Source organism: Chiroxiphia lanceolata, chromosome 6 (genome assembly GCF_009829145.1).
Source record: "Chiroxiphia lanceolata isolate bChiLan1 chromosome 6, bChiLan1.pri, whole genome shotgun sequence".
NCBI lineage: Eukaryota > Metazoa > Chordata > Aves > Passeriformes > Pipridae > Chiroxiphia > Chiroxiphia lanceolata.
Window position 1 is genome coordinate 42,535,169 of NC_045642.1, and position 15,464 is coordinate 42,550,632.

Sequence of the window (15,464 nt, forward strand, 5' to 3'; positions counted from 1 at the left end):
ACCCATAGGAGGCGGGAGCAATGAAGCAACTGAGATATCAGTGAGACTTCCCTGCAGTCACATTCTGGTGACTGTAGCCTGGTAGCTCACTTACAGGTGGTGTCTCTGACCATCACTTGGGAACACTGGTAGCCATGCGAGACATCCAGTACTGCAACCCTGGATGTGCTGCTGTCCATTTCTCCAGCATAAAGTGCACTGCCTGCATCCTCACAGATTGGAGAAATGGGAAGCAGGGTGGGATGCCTAAGGAAAACGAGGCTCTCAAAGCCCCTTTGCACCTTGGTGGGGTCAGGTCCCTGTCCCTCCTGCCGGTCACTCCTGATGACAGGAAGGCACGGACCCTCTGCAGGAACAAAACCCCTAGCAAGTTTCTTTGCTACCATCCCTGCCGCCACCCATGCCAAGCAGCTGAGCAATGCTGCATCAAGGGGAGAGGTTTTGCAAACGCTGCTGAGGTCTCATATGCACCCACCCACCTGCCCCTGCCGCTGTGTTGGAGGCTGACCCCCCGTGTACCCCCACCGCGCTGGCTGTCGGTCCCGGAGGCCCGTTCCGCTCTCCCCCGTGGCACACGCCGGGCAGCCATCCCGAGGAGCCCGAGCGCCGCGGAAGGTGATCGAAGCGGCGGATGCGGCGGGCACAGCCTCAGACCCAGAAATAGCCTGAGACGCGCAGACCCCGCACCCAGGCGTTCCGCCGGCAGCTCCCCGCGCCGAGCGCCGGGGCCGCCGCCTCTCCCCTCGCTCGGATGCCGCGGAACACACGGTGAGGGAGCGCGGCGGGGGCTCGGGCCGGGAGGCGGCTCCCCCGCGGGGCTCAGAGCTCCGGCACCGCAGGCCCCGGCCCCAGCACCGCCGAGGCGGCGAGAGCAGCCCGGGAACCGCGGCCTCTCCGCCGCAGCGGGGCGGGCGGGGAGGCGGGGCGGCGGCCCCGGCTCCGGCCCCGGCCCCTTCCCCTTCCCCTGCCGGTGCCGGGCCGGGGCCGCTGCTGGGCAGCCCAGGGGGACGGCGAGCGCCGAGCCCGGAGTAAGCGGGGCCAGGGCCCGCCAAGCAGGTGAGTCCGGGGCGGGAGGCGGCGGCAGGGCGGGAGCTGCAGTCGGGCTGCGGGGCTCGGCCGGTGGGGCTCAGCCGGCGGGGCTCGGCCGGCGGCGCCGCGGCAGCGGGCGGGGTCTCGGCGGGCGGCGGGGCTCCGGCGAGTGGGGACTGGGGCGCTCCTGGGATGCAGGACGGGCCGGGGGGGCGCGACCTGGCTGTAGGGTGGTTGGGGGGGGGGGAAGCGTGCTTGGGGCTGAGCCTGGTCCGCCCGCGCCGAGCTGCGCCTGCCGCGTGGGACTGCGGCGAGGGATGCTCACCGTGGGGGTAAGCCAGCATCGCCTCGGGCAGCCCCGGGACAGCGCACGAGGGCCGTTCTGCGGGTCCGGGAGTCAGAAACGAGTTGGTTTTATGGAAGATATCTGGGTACTTGGCTCTGTTTAGACACCGTTTGCCTGCCTTCATTCTGGACCGCGTAGCAAAGTGGTTTTAATTAATGCTTGTGTCTGCCCGCCTGATGGGTGGCTGAGGCCCATCAAGGTGCAGTGGCTTCCCTGGGCTGCTGGAGCAAGTTGGTGGCAGAAGCAGGGAGTGAGCCTCAGCCCCTCAGTGTCCTTTCCCAGTGCACACATGCTGACTTGCACCACTGTCCTGTGATGCGAGATAAAATGTCACTCTGCCGCTGTGTCATGTCATGGCTTATGCTTGGTCCCCACGTCATCCTGGCCACAGAATCCTCCTTCTGGGAGCCACACCTGATGGTGCTAGATCTGCTTTGTACTGGCAGGAGAGAGGAGGGGGAACCTCTCCCCATTTCTCCCTCCAGCTTTGTGATACTGATGACTCTGTGAGAGAGCTATTGGATCGGGATGATCTAATGCTCTGGCCAAGCTGCTCTCCCCCAGTTTACAACTTCATCCAGATCTGTTCATGGATCAAGGCCCTGCCTTCTCTCTCACTTGCTTCCCCATCCTCTCTAGCACAGTAGGTTTGCTATTCAGAAACCTCCTGAATAGAAGGAGTGTTATCCAGGAGAAAGAGAGAGAGACCTTTGTCTGGCTGGCAGATATTATTTCTGCGTGAACATCTTTTTCCTTTTAACTGTTTAGCCACCATCCCCAGGACTGTTGCACATACCTGCCTTCTCCTCTTTCAGAGAGTTCAGGGGGGAGCAGGGTGTGGTGGGAAAACCAGGTGGGCAAACAAGATATGAGAAAGCACTTTGCCCCATGTTGGGGATTTATGATGCTGTATGACTGTCAGGCTGCCTGTCTGAGCAGCAGAGAGACAGCAAAATATGCCATTTGGGATAAAGGTGTTGTTGTAGTGGTTTGCAGTATTTGTTCAGAGGGGAGAAAGTGGAAAAAATAGAAAGCAGAAAGAATGATCCTGATAACAGATCAGAGCCTTGGCCTCACTGCCTTCCCTGCTGCCCTGCAAAGTGGTGGTCAAGGCTGGGCAACAGATGGAGAGGGAAGCAGAAACAGCTCCTTCAGGAAGGATTTGTCTTAAGTATCCTGGCAAACAGCCACTGGCAAACAAATAAGTAATAAATAAAAGCAGGGAGGCAGCCGGCACCCCTGCAGCCTCTGACTCCATAGCACATATGGGCTTTTCCGGCTTCCCTTCGAGCTTAAACCTCTGCTTTCTTCCTTCCCATGGCTCCATCCTGGCTCCTGGCTTCTGAAACTCTATTCGAATGCCTAGAGCTCTTTTTTTTTTTTTTACATGATAACACTTGAATCGCTCTGTAACTGCTCCCCTCTTTAAAGCTCTCCCTGAAGTTAACTATTTTATCTCTGGTTTGCTGGCTGCTGACAATGGAAAGCATAGGGTGGTCCTGCAAACCGGAACAGAAATAGCAGTGCTTTCTGGGGATGCTGATCAGGGATGTGCATAGGCCCTCAGAGGTAAATACTTGCCCTCCTTCCATGCAGAGACTTCTGGCCCAAGGGAATGTAAGGCAGATTTCAGCACAGCTTCAGAGCCTACATCTGTAGAGTTGTAAAAGAAGGAGTGTCACTGCTTTAAAATATTTCTCACAGGAAATACTCCTCTCTTAACAGACTGTGAGAGCTTTCCCAAAGCAGCAAGGAGAGGGAGAAATGTTTCTAACACCCACAAGTGAATTCAATTGATATTAAACTAATCAATCACCTAAACTCTTAGGCAAATATCAGTGTGCTGTGCAAATGCTGACTCCTCCATGAGTCCTACAAACACCAAAGCCTTCTACTGTTGTCACTTATGCATTTCTTACCTACTTTAGTTGCTGTAAGTATATTTTGTGTACCTAGCTCCAAGTTTGAAGAAAATATTGCATTACTGATGCACTGTGCTCAGAGTAAGAGCAGGTTTGCTTTGAGATTATTTCAGGAGAAGCAACTCCAGTCCCAATTTCCTTCAGCTATGACTTGATCACATTCAGTCCCTAACCAGGTATCAACCTCAAACACAAGAAGTCTTAGAGCTTTAGAAGATCCCACTTGGCATCTACCTGCACTTTAAGGTGCCTAAACACCTCTCCAAAGCTGGCTTGAAGTTACTACTTGAAATATGTCTGAGACGGTAATTAGGCTGTGATCACACCTTGTTATTAGGTGGGGACAATGGCAGCAATTTGCTCACACCGTTACAGGAACAATGGGACAGCAGTCCAGGGAGGTGCGCAGCCCTTCCCATCGTCCAGTCTACTATTGTTGCTGGTTAATGGGTGAGAAAGGGCACAGCGAGTCTGTGCAGAAGCAGAGGAAGGTGAGGTAGAGTAGCCTGACAGGGGACATAGGCTACTCTCTCCCAGCCTTCTGCCCTGGTCCGTGTGTCACCCTCAACTCTCTGGCAGTTCAGCCATGGCTCGATCTCGCACCTCCTCAACAGGTTTGCTTTTTATGACTTATTTTGATAGTTACCTAAGCCCCAGTGCTGTCCTGCCTTGTCTGTCCTATATAGCCCTCTGTTGGGTGATAGCTGTGTTAGCTTAAGAGCTGCAGCCATGCTAAGGGCTGCAGAGAAAACCTTTTTGCCTGAGAAATTGACTTCCTAATTGAAATTGCTGTAATGTTGCCCAGCCTCTGGAGAGCATGAACACCCTGGCATAGAAGCATTTCAACACAGGAATCAGTTGTGCAGTTCCCAGCAGCATCCCCGTGAGAAGCTGTGGGTACCATTTTGACCAAGGAGGGGCTTCTCATAGTGGTAGTTTGACCTCAGATAAAGATGTGTTTAAAATGGAATCCCAGAGCAGAAAGGTTCAGTGCTCCTGTTCAGTGGGAGTATACAGAAGCTTTGGGTGACCCGATTCCCCTATCCCCAGCACCAAAGTCTTGTCATCTGCAGATTTGTGGGTGAGTTGAGAGGAAGGTAGGATCTGAACAAGCCAAGCTCCACTGTATCCCCAAGTGCTGAAAAGCAGGCTGTGAAAGGTGGAAAAATACATCATCATGTAATTTTGAATTCCTCCTGACAGAAAGGAAGGGAACCTGCTTCACTGGTGAGCACTTTATTGTTAGCTGGGAATTGGTGGCAGGAGGCAGCTGGGGCACAGGTGATGGAAATTGAGACAATGAGACCCTTAATGTACTGTGTTGGATGGACAAGGAGAGACTAAAATTCAGAGGAGCTGCGTGGGGCGAGTTAGGGCAAAGCTCAGATTTGGAAGGGTAGCTGGGGAGTGGCTCCCAGCTGTTCCCCAAAATAAGCCTGTGGTATCCTGACACAAGGACTGGGGACCTTGCACTGGCCAAGCCACGGTGACCCTGGTGGAGGAATCCTCTTGCTCTGCTACCCATGCAGCAAGGTTACCCACACTAGGATGACACATCAGGAAAGTGGCACAGGCTGAGGTGCTGAGGTTGTGTGAGGGCTGGGAAGCTGAAGGGTGACTTGTGAGGCATGGAAGTGGCTGGCTGTGGCCACAGGGCACCTAAGTGGCTGGGATCCCAGCTGGCACTGGGACAGCCCCTAGTAACATAGGGCTTAGGACACACCTGGCTGGTGGATCTGGTTCCAACAGCAGGTTGGGATGGTCTTCTTGGCATTGCTGTGGTTTGGAGCAGAGTGTCCATCCTTGGGAGATATTCAAAACCTACCTTGACGTGGCCCTGCGGAACTTCCTCTAGCCGACCCTGCTTTGAGAAGGAAGGCTGGACTAGACGATCTCTGTTCAGCCTCAACACTTCTGTGCTTATTTGTTCTGTCTTCTGACAAATTCAGTCACCAAGGCAGCATTGGAGAAATGACCAGAAGTTGAGGTTTGCCTTGCTCCCCTGAGTACGCAAGCTACAGAAGCAGGAGACTCCCAGGGTTTGCAGGCTCCAGGCTAGAGACATGCACTATTCATTGTGTTTCTGGGCTACTTTTCTCAGGGAGGGCAGAACTATGTGGAAGTGTAATGGCAAAGAGGGCAGAAAAACAAACCAAACTTCGTAGACTTCAGAATAAGTTTGATCTGTGCCTCGTTTGGCTCTTGACCTTCTGCTGAGTAGGATGGATGGATTAAAGTCACAATTTAAATTAATGATCAGAAAGCCAAAACCTAAATACCTATTTTTAATCTCGCTATGCTTGTACGCTTTTGCTCTTTTCCTAAGGATAAGTTGATTCTCACTGATGAGTATGATGTGGTACTTAGGGCTAAGCAGGAGGCTGCACCATGCTTATGTGAGTGGGTTTACAGCATAATATATGGTTATTTAGATATTTAATGTCTATACTACTTGCATTACAAAATGGTGAGTGCTGTATTTCTTATTAGATATCACATCATTATTATAAATTTGGTCCAGCTGTATTTCAGTGGAAAATGAAGTCCAATTCAAATTGCAGAAAGGGAGCACTTAAAAAGTGGTTTCTAATTGGTTAAATAAAACTGCTTAAAACAAAAGAGAATAAGTTTATGAAAACATTATTTATATATATAATGAATTTAACAATACTATACTGCTATACTGTATTGTATTACTATAATACCATATCATAGGAAGAGAATTTTATTCGAGGAGATGTAAAATATAGTCAGTGATATATCCTGATTATTTCTGGCATTTAGGAATTCAGAACTAGTAGAGGTTATCCTCTCATACTTCATCTTCATTGGGCTTTGAAAGGGAACCAAGCCCTCCTGCATTAACCTGCAGTAATTTTTCAGAACTTTGACTAAACTAATCCATGTACTAAGTTAATTGAAACATTTTTTCCCTCTGCTTTCAAAAAAGATTGATGCTGTCAGAGCCATTTTTGCAGTTCATCAGGCTTTAGCTCCCACTGAGCAGTTCTGGCACCAAGGACATACTACATGAATTTCTACTGATTTATTTTTCACTGGTGAGAGGGATCTAAGGTCTTAGCATGTAGGTTGTAAGAACTTCCAGTTTTAAATTGGCTGTGTTTTAATTTAAAAAGTTTTTAGTTCAGACAAAATCTGATTACTTTTAAGTCAGATGTGTGTTTCCAAGAGTCATAATTCTTTTATTTGTTCTGGTTCCAAGTCTTTATTGCTTTTTCCTTTCATATTACTGCTGCTAATCTTTTCATCAGGTAGCTTCATTGGATTTTTCTGTTGGGAGATTTTCATCAAGTTTAGTATTATTTTATCTGAGTTTTTAATTTCTTATGTTTTCTTTCATGAAATTTCATCAAACTCTTCCTTCTTTAAAAACAAGAAAAAAGCCCCAACAAAGCAAATACTGATAATAAGAGCTGCAGTGGCTGTGTCATCTCCTGAGAATGGTACATTTTAAAGACTTTCAGATTTCATTCAGTTGTTTCAGGAAAGTCAGGGGATGGATGTTTTTGCAAATACTGTTCTCTGATTAGGCTGGATAAAGCTCGCTATGCAAAACTTTAGTAATTGGACTTATAGAAACTATGACCATACACAAAGTCTTGTCTTGGGTACATACGTACACTATGATGACTTTTTATGTGTGTTCCAGGGTAGTTACTAGGTTTCAGGATTACTTCATCCTGGCAGGTACATCTGAAGGGCTGGCTGTTTCTTTGGACAGCCCCTGCACAAAGTAAAACTTCAGGGGTTTCTTTCCCTCCAGAATGAGAAGGTGAATTTTTAGCCCTCGTGAAAGGCATGATGCAGTTTGTTTCAGCAGAGAAGGGATTTCACTCCACATTTCTTTGGGCTTCATGGGGGTTTTTCGGTGGAAAATATCCTGGAGGCAGCATAAGTTTCTGTATGTGTGTAGCCTTTAAAGTCCAAGCTGGGAGCAATGCCTGGGGGTATCCCTCCACCTGCCCAACTGCTCATGGGAGCCCTCTGTCCCAGTGCTGCATCCTCCCCATCCCCTGGGGCAGAAGAGCTGCACAGGCGTGTGATGGGATCTGCCGACCCTCAGGTCCAGTCCTGCTCTCAGTGCTGGAGGCTGGCTGCATGTTCCCTGAACATGCTGGGGAACACTCTCTGCTCCTCAGGGCCCACCTTGTTCAAGACATGGAAAGCGGGGAGAGTGTTTGTGTCAGCGGGATGGTATCTCTCTCCCTCACTGAGCAGAGCCTTGAGTGGGACGGGGCCAGGACACCCAACCACTCTGCAAACACCTCCATATCAATGCTCCATCCCCAAGCATCTCTGCTGAAATGGACATAGAGCCTGTCTGATTCCTGCTAATTGTGACGAGGTCTCAATAGCTGCTGGGCTGTGAAGAGGCTTGCAGTGGCTGTTTCTGGGACACTGATCCCTTCTGGGTCCCCAAGTCTCTTCAGTCGGCTGCATTCCTGGTGCTGGCTCTGCTATGCCTGAAGTGCCCTGGAAGGAGAAGGGGGCATGAACTTGGGGAAGCTCCTTTTGCAGCTGTCTGCTGCAGTGCCTCATGTCTGATTTCCCTTTCTTTTCTGTTCCATGTGAGCAGTGATGATGTGGAGGGCAGGGGCTGGCTGCCTGGGGACCCTGCACTGCTGGCCAAGTGGGCAAAGCAGCACAGGGGCTTCCAGCCCTTCCCTGAGCGCTGACCTGGCTGTGTACCCTGTGTACAGGGAAGGCAGGCTTGTGAAGAGAAATCAAGGACAATCTCTCTGCCTTCCCTCCCATTTCCCCCCAATAGCCCCCCTAGGTAGCCTTTTTCCAAGGTTGACTTGCCCATGAAGTGTCTCTGATGCTGCCTGTTGGATGTGGCTTGTTTGACAGGATGTGACCCCCCAGCAAACCTGCCAGGCTGGGCTGACAGCCCTCACACAGTGTTGTGTTTCTGCTTGCTCTTGCAGCAGAAAGAGCTTGCAGGTCTCTCAGTGACCACCCTGCTGCCAAATCTGCCATCTGTCTCACATCCTCTGGGCGATGCTGTGCCTCCCAGCCCACAGCTTCTCTCCTCCCAATGCCTTGTCCCTTTCCCAGCCTGGCTGCTGTACATGTCCAGATGTGACACTTCCTTCTCTGCCTGAAGGGAAAGAAACCATTTCTTGTGTTTTTCTTCATCACATCTGTTACTCCCAACACCCCTTGCACTGGCTGTGGGCAGCTGCTGGCCAGTGGGCATAGCCGGAGCCGGGCAGGAAGGCAGCGTGGTAGGTGCGGGCAGGGCCAGCCTGCAGCACTAGCACAACAGAGTCTGCCTCCTGACCATCTGTGTCCCACTCATCTTGTGTTCTGGGCCACCTGCCTGTGATACGTGTGTATGGGGGGGGATCCTGAACCCCAGTCTTTGCCCCAAAAATCCTGTGATTTCCCCCTTATCTCTGATGCTCCAGGGCTATCTCTCCAGGTCCTCTCCATGGAGGAGATGGGAGTAAGCTGGTGGGTGTGATGGGCTGTCTGCTCTGTTCTGCTTGGCTCTGCTGTGCCCTGCAGCAGGTACGTGACTGGAGCGAGGGGAATTCCCCAGGGGTGATGGAAATGATGGGAACAAGTTGTCTTGTCACCTTATGTGTCGCACTGGGAGGAGGCTGAAACGGCCAGTGCTTTGCAGAGCCACGTGTCTGCAGCTCCACATGTGCCTGAGAGAGCCACCTTCCTCTGGCTGCAGCAGCAACAGCTTTCGTCTCCCCCAAAGGCTGTGTAGGCTGCAAAGACGGCTGGATGTGTGTCCCAGTGACCAGAGGAGAGTGACTGCCTGCTCCCTCTGCTGCCCCAGTGAAAAGCAGCACCGGGATTGGTCTGCATGGGGGCAGGATCTGGTGGGAGGGCAGGCAGCTGGCCCGTGGCTCAGGCAAAGGCACTGCAGTCTGGTGTTGAGACTATGAGATGGGTTCAGTCTCTTCTCTCCTTCTTTGAAAGGACCAAATTTGCTTACACTCTGGGAGATAGGTGGTGATTTGATTGTTCCCCTATGGATGAATCCCCAGGGGAAGAAGGTGGCCAAGCCAGGCCTTGGGGAGTACCTTCTCCCCTTGTCCTCCTGTTGCAGGCACCTGTGTACACCATCAAAGGCTTTCCATTCCCTTTGATGCATTACTGACTCAAACCAGTGTGCTGAGAGCTAATCCCTCTGGCACGGCTGGATGTGACTTACACAGCATCTTCTGGGGCCATCCCTGCTTGTGCAACTCGCTGGTGCCAGAGCCTTCACTGAGCTGCCAGCTCCCGTGCTCCCAGGGTGGTGTGATTCATCCCAGTCATATGGTGTTACCCAAATCTGCTCGGAAGCTGGGCAGAGGTGGGAGGAAAGCCTTGTGAAGGCCAGGATTGGTGTGTGGTGTACTCATGGTCTCCTGCTGCAGCCCAAACCTCACTCTTCTCCTGGCACCAAGCACAGGCAATAGAAATGTTCTAGCTCTGCAGATGCTCTAAAATTGTATTTTGTGTGTGTGTGTGTGTATAGCATTGTAATGCACTGCTCTCAGGAAGAAGCTTTTGTGCTTGCAGAGAGGGGAGCTGGGCAGGGCAGGAGTGTTTTTTTGCTCCTGCAGCAGAATCAGCTGTGGGGGATGTTGTGGCTGCTTGAAGCTGGGGAGGAGCAAAGGGTGGAGAGGCTGGTGGCAGCTGGGCACCAAGGCATCCCCCAGAGCAGTGTGGAGAAAGGTACATGGCTGGCCCCAGGAGAAGGGGATCGACAGATCAACATAACACTGCCCACTGACTCCTAGGAGGCTGTGGGATGAGGGTGCTCAGTGGGAGAGTACTCCCAGGTCCCAGTACTGTCAGGGAGCAGCAGGCTGGAGTGGAGCAGAGCTGGGCCCAGCAGCATGAGTGCCAGACCCCTGGTAGCCCACCATGTGCCCATGCTCACCCCACATGGCACAGCAGGCTTGTGGCCATGAGCTGTGAGGAGGGCTGGCTGGAGCTCAGCAACTGAGAGTGGCTGTGCAAGGGCTTGAAATGCACCTGCTTTCTCCACCAGCTCAGTGGTGAGGTCCCTGCCATCCTCAAGTGGCCCTTACCATCCTGGCCAGGCAGGACAGCCACCAGAATTGCCTGGCCCAAGCAGTGTGATATTGGGCTTCTCGATCTGTGTCCCTTTCATGCACAGTCCAAGTCCCCTCCTTGCCATTTCCTTCCCTCTGCCCTCGGGTGACGTTCCCTCTGCTCACTAGTGATGGCTATAGCTGTGCTGGCTGCTCCTGCAGCTGGCAATCTCTGTAGCGGGTGGCTTTATAAAAGGCAGAATATGACCCTCCCACTCTCCTTTCTACCTTCCACAGCTCCCTGCTCCCCAAACAATGGAAGGGACTTGGGCAGGAAAGAGCTGCTTTTTCATTATCTCATCCTGTCTTTTCCCCCATCTCCAGGGACCACAGTGCTCCTAGCATCTTGTGGCACTGTGAAAGATGCCTGTGACTCACAGTGACAGCTTCAGGCCCTGACCAAGGCACAGCTGCTCCTGGTTTGTATATAGGTTTCCACAAGGGAGTGTTTTTCCCAGTGGAGGTGGCACTTTCCTTCACAAAGGCCTTAAAATCCTCCTCTGTGTGAGAACAGTTACCTGGGTGGCAGAAGAAGCCATCCCACCACTGTTGAAACCATACTGAGAGATGCCTTCCTCTAGTCTTCAAGGCCAAATGTGAGCTACCTCTGTGAGACTGGCTGTATGTGGGCACATACTGTGGTCTTGGAGCTGACAAGCAATAAGCAGCCCAGAGATACCCTTTGCAGGGAAACTCAAACCCTTCCCTAGGGCCAGCTGCCATGGCCCTCAGTCACAAAGGCAGCAGGGGCTGGGAGGTGTCCTCATCTGCATGTATCATCATTAATTAACTACAAGAGCAGAGGTTGCTCTAAGGACTATGAAGAGCATGCAGCGTCCCAGCTTGGAGCAGGAATATGGTGGTACCAGGGTTAGTGTTTTCCTGAAGTACTGTTTTTCTGAACAGAAGTGCATGTGCATGTGTATATGCTAACTGGAAACCCCAGGATGATACCCTGCCCCTTTCCCACTTGTGAGCTACCTGGGTCTCCATCCCCCACCGTCAGCCCTGGCTTTTTCATAGTATCATACAAAGGTTTAGGATGGAAGGGACCTTTAAGTGTCATGTTGTCCAACCCCCCTGCAATGAGCAGGGACATCTTCAACTAGACCAGGTTGCTCGCAGCCCTGTCCAGCCTGACCTTGAATGTTTCCAGGGATGGAGTATCTACCACCTCTGTGTGCAATTTGTGCCTGTGTTTCACCATTCTCATCACAGAAAATTTCTTTCTTATGTCTAGTCTGAATCTACCCTCTTTTAGTTTAAAACCATATCACTACAGACCCTATTTAAAAGTCTGTCCCATCTTTGTTGTAAGGCCGCTGTTTCTGGCTTTCTGCTCCCAGTCATTGCTTATTAGCAGCCCAGCAGCTCCCCACCCTCTGCTTGGGCTGCACTTGGCCCACGTAATCCTTTGTGCTGAAGAGTGTTGATTTAAGTGTTATCAGAGGACAAGGGTGCACGATACAGAATGAGTGACGGGCGCCTGCCCTAGGAGCTTGCAGCCCCATCAGCTCATGTTTGCTTGGTGCCTTGCACACACAAAGTGTGGTGTGAGGGGCTCAGCACACTGTGTGCACAGCAGGAGATGGAAATGCAAACCAAACATAGGTTAGAGCCAGCCTGCAGTGGCAGCTTAGTCAATTGTGGCAAAAATGGCTGGGGGTGGAACGAATAAATTCCGCTCCGATTCTTCCTTCCCCATCTCAGTGCGCTGGCTTCAGCAGCCGCTGGCTAGCACATGTGTGGAGGAGGCGCTGGAGAAGAGCTGCTCTGTGCACAGCATCTCCCACGCACTGGCCTAAACAAATCTCTCTGGCTGTAGATCTCACTGTAAGCACTATTTGCTCTCGGTTGCCTGGGATTTGGCTTTACACTTGTGCTGAGGAGCGCTGCAGCAAATCAGCTTGGCCCAGAGGAGAAGGGGCTTATGTAGGTGGCTGTTTGGTACCACAGAGGAAGGCCAGAATTTTGTCCTACAGAGTCTCAAGGGAGGCTGGGGACTGGAATGTCTTCTCCTTCAAAAACTTCATGGAGCTTCATCTGTCCAAGTGCCAAAACCCCACTCTACATGGTGGTGCCGGGCAAGAAGGGAAGGACAGATAGCTGGAGGTGATGTGGCAGCCACTGCAGGGGGACGTGGCAGGGGAGGGTTTGGCTCTCAAATGCTGTATTGGTTTCAGGTGAGTCCCTGGGGCAGCATGACCCTGCACAGGGTTTCCTGAAGGTAGTGGCAACCTACGACTCCTGAGCAGAGAAAAACTTGCTTGGCTCCCCAAAATGGGATCAGTCTCAGCCTCCTGATGGGTTACATTATTTATATGGACAGTGTTGGCAGGACAGGTTGGGAATGGTGAAGCACTGGGGATAGGAGTGGCAGTGCCGAAGGCAGGCTCACCACTGAGGGGAAGAACCTCGCCATGGACTTTGCATCCCCAGGGTCTGAGTGGGCTCATGGGCTGGCTGTTCCCCCTGCATTCCTGCCCTGGCTGGCAGTGAGCCTGGCAGGCATTTGTGCTTCTCAGTGGGAGAGCAGTGCCAGAGCTTTCTGGTGGAGGTGAAGTTTATCTACACCATTTTTAAGCAGATTTATGCACTCAGCCATGCACTCACACTCATTGAACTCATTGAGTGGTGGGTATGGGTGGGGAGGGAGTGGGATCAATGAGAACATGAGTCCTCCTGGCCTCTCTGAGTATCATATCTTCATTGGCAATGACAAAAGTAGTCTTTGAGCAGGTGTTTTGTACCTGTTAGGAGTCATCTGTTGCTGCAGAGTGGTCCTTTGCCTCCAAACCCTACTAACCCCAGCCTCTATTACCCACCAGCCATGTTGCTGCTCTTGGTTCTCCTTGTTTGGAAGATGATTCTGGTTTCCAGCAGGCTAACAGAACAGGCTGGTGTATGTCCCATGTCCTACTGGTGATGGGATGGGGTCTTCTGCTGGTGGGTTGCCTATGCCATGGCCTCGCAGGGTGTGGGCACAGCATTCACACCAGTGTTGGTGTCGTAGAATCATAGAATATGCTGAGCTGGAAGGGATCCACAAGGATCATTGAGTCCAACTCCTGGCCCTGCACAGGACACCCCAATAGTCTGTGCCATCAATCTCTCTGCATCCAGCACCTTGGCTCCCCAGCAGGGTCTGGCTCCAGTCTCTGTGGTCACAGCCCCAGGGGAGGTAAAGCGCTGTCACAGTGGTGTTGGTCTCCTGTACAGGTGCCTTTCCTGGGGATACTGAAGCAGGTGCAAAGAGCTGTGCCCAGGGATGCTGCTTTCCCACATGTGCTCACTTCACAGGCCATGAGCAGCCAGAACCTCTCTTTGCCTTTTGGACCTGGAGGCCATGAATCTAAGAGGAAAGGGTGAAGGGAGAGTCAGGGAGCCTTGGACTTCTGTGGGTTTTTGGAGGGCTCTGTCTGTGGTCCCATCCCCTCTGAGCTCATCTCTCTTAGGGACAAATGTGGCCTGTTCTGCCATGCACTGAGCTACAGAAATAAGAGGTCACCATGCTCCATATTTGTCTTTGCTGGGGTGTGTGCTGAGCTCAGTGCAGGGTGTTGATGAGCCTTTTCCCATCCTGAGATACTTGGTTAGCCGTGCTGAGTCAGTGGCAGTGGCTCAGGTGTCCTGCCCTCTCGCTGCAGTCCTGCAAGGTCAGTCACTGCAGTCCCGCAGGGTGGGACACTGGAGGTTTGCCTCCCTGCCTGGTTCTGTGCACACCAAGGCGTGAACCTGATCTCCCTGTTACAGTGGTCCTTGTTTTCCCCTCCTGCAGCCTGGCCAAAATCGACTTGTGATGGAAGAAGGATGCAGAGGCAGTCGGGTAGCACAGACACTTGTTTTCTAGGAGGCATGGTCTAGGTCCTCAGCCTGGCTTTTCTGCTGGTTTTGTTCAGCCACCGATTGCTCCATCAGCAGCCCTGTGCTCTGGCTGCCCACCCACCAGCCAAAATCATTAACCCTATCCCTGCCAGAGTGGGACACTGAGGCTGGGTGTGTGTAGGCATGCTGGAAAGCTCAGCTTAGTCATCTCAGTGCTCCTAAGACTTTGTTTTGATGTTTTGCTACTCCAGCTGTCCGTGAATCCCCTAGCAAATGAGTTTGCTGGCAGGATGCTTCAAGGGAAAGACAAATCTTGAAAAATTGTATTCGCAATTAAGACATGCCTTATTTTTAATTGGAAATCTGATTCTCTGGATTAGTGCCCACCCAACCAGAGAGAATAAACATATGCTGGTATATCAACAAAACAAAGAGGGCACTGAATATTCAAAGCAAACCTTATACACTGAAAATGCGTCATAGAAATTATCCAGCAAATCGGTTTTGATGACAAATCTTGTACACTCATTGTCCATTCACAGCCATCAAGAAGAGAAGAAAGGAGTGCCTATCTCTATTGCTCTGTATGTTTGCTAACCCTATTTTAGCATCTTTCCTCTAATTAAGACCTATAATGGATAGATCATATATTGCAATTTCTGCCTTTATGTTATTGCTTCATTTTCCCAACTGCAACCCTGTCCACTCTTGTGTTTCTTGACTAGTCCATTGCTGTTGCTCTCCGGAACAGGGTTGATGAGGGACACCTGTCTGTGGTTGGCATCTAGAGGCACTGCCTCATACACAGCTACCGGGAAGCTGTCCCAACGCCTTCTGGAGGTGAAGGTACCCACTCAGCTCTGTTATTCGCAACAGTATTTCCTCCTTTGGCCCTTAAGATCGGGAAAAGCACAATGGCAGTGGCATAGCTGGGAACAGGAACTGTTTTGGCAATGATGTGAGTTTGGTTGAACCTTTCAGATACTATCACAGAGTGTTGTCACCTGCATACTGCAAAATGTGTGGTGTGAAAATTTAGCTTAGTGGTTTCAGCAGTGACTTCAAGTGTGACCTGCAGTGTTGCTGTGGTCTGTATACCAAAAAATGTACCTGTCCAACCAGAGGGAGGTTGAACATGTCCTGCAGGTCTGAGCTCAAGCTGTTCTTGGTGCGCATGAGCAGAAATCTGCTCTCACTGTTTCTGCTGCATGTGTTGAATCTAGAGCAGCTACATGATTTACTTTTAGAGCTGGTTGC

The 15,464-nt window shown here is 51.5% G+C and overlaps 1 protein-coding gene across 4 annotated transcripts in view; it reads left to right on the top strand.

Annotated features, from left to right (window-relative positions):
* The first annotated feature begins 561 nt into the window (after nt 1-561).
* TMEM63C (transmembrane protein 63C) overlaps nt 562-15,464 on the top strand; it is a 32,892-nt gene continuing 17,989 nt past the window's right edge. The window contains exons 1-2 of one of the 4 annotated variants that reach the window (XM_032691350.1): nt 799-1,056; nt 14,959-15,053. The gene's annotated coding sequence lies outside the window, so the exon portion shown is untranslated. Of the gene's footprint in view, nt 769-798; nt 1,057-14,890; nt 15,054-15,464 lie in introns of those variants that run through there. The other 3 variants (XM_032691352.1, XM_032691349.1, XM_032691351.1) reach the window with 3 other exon arrangements.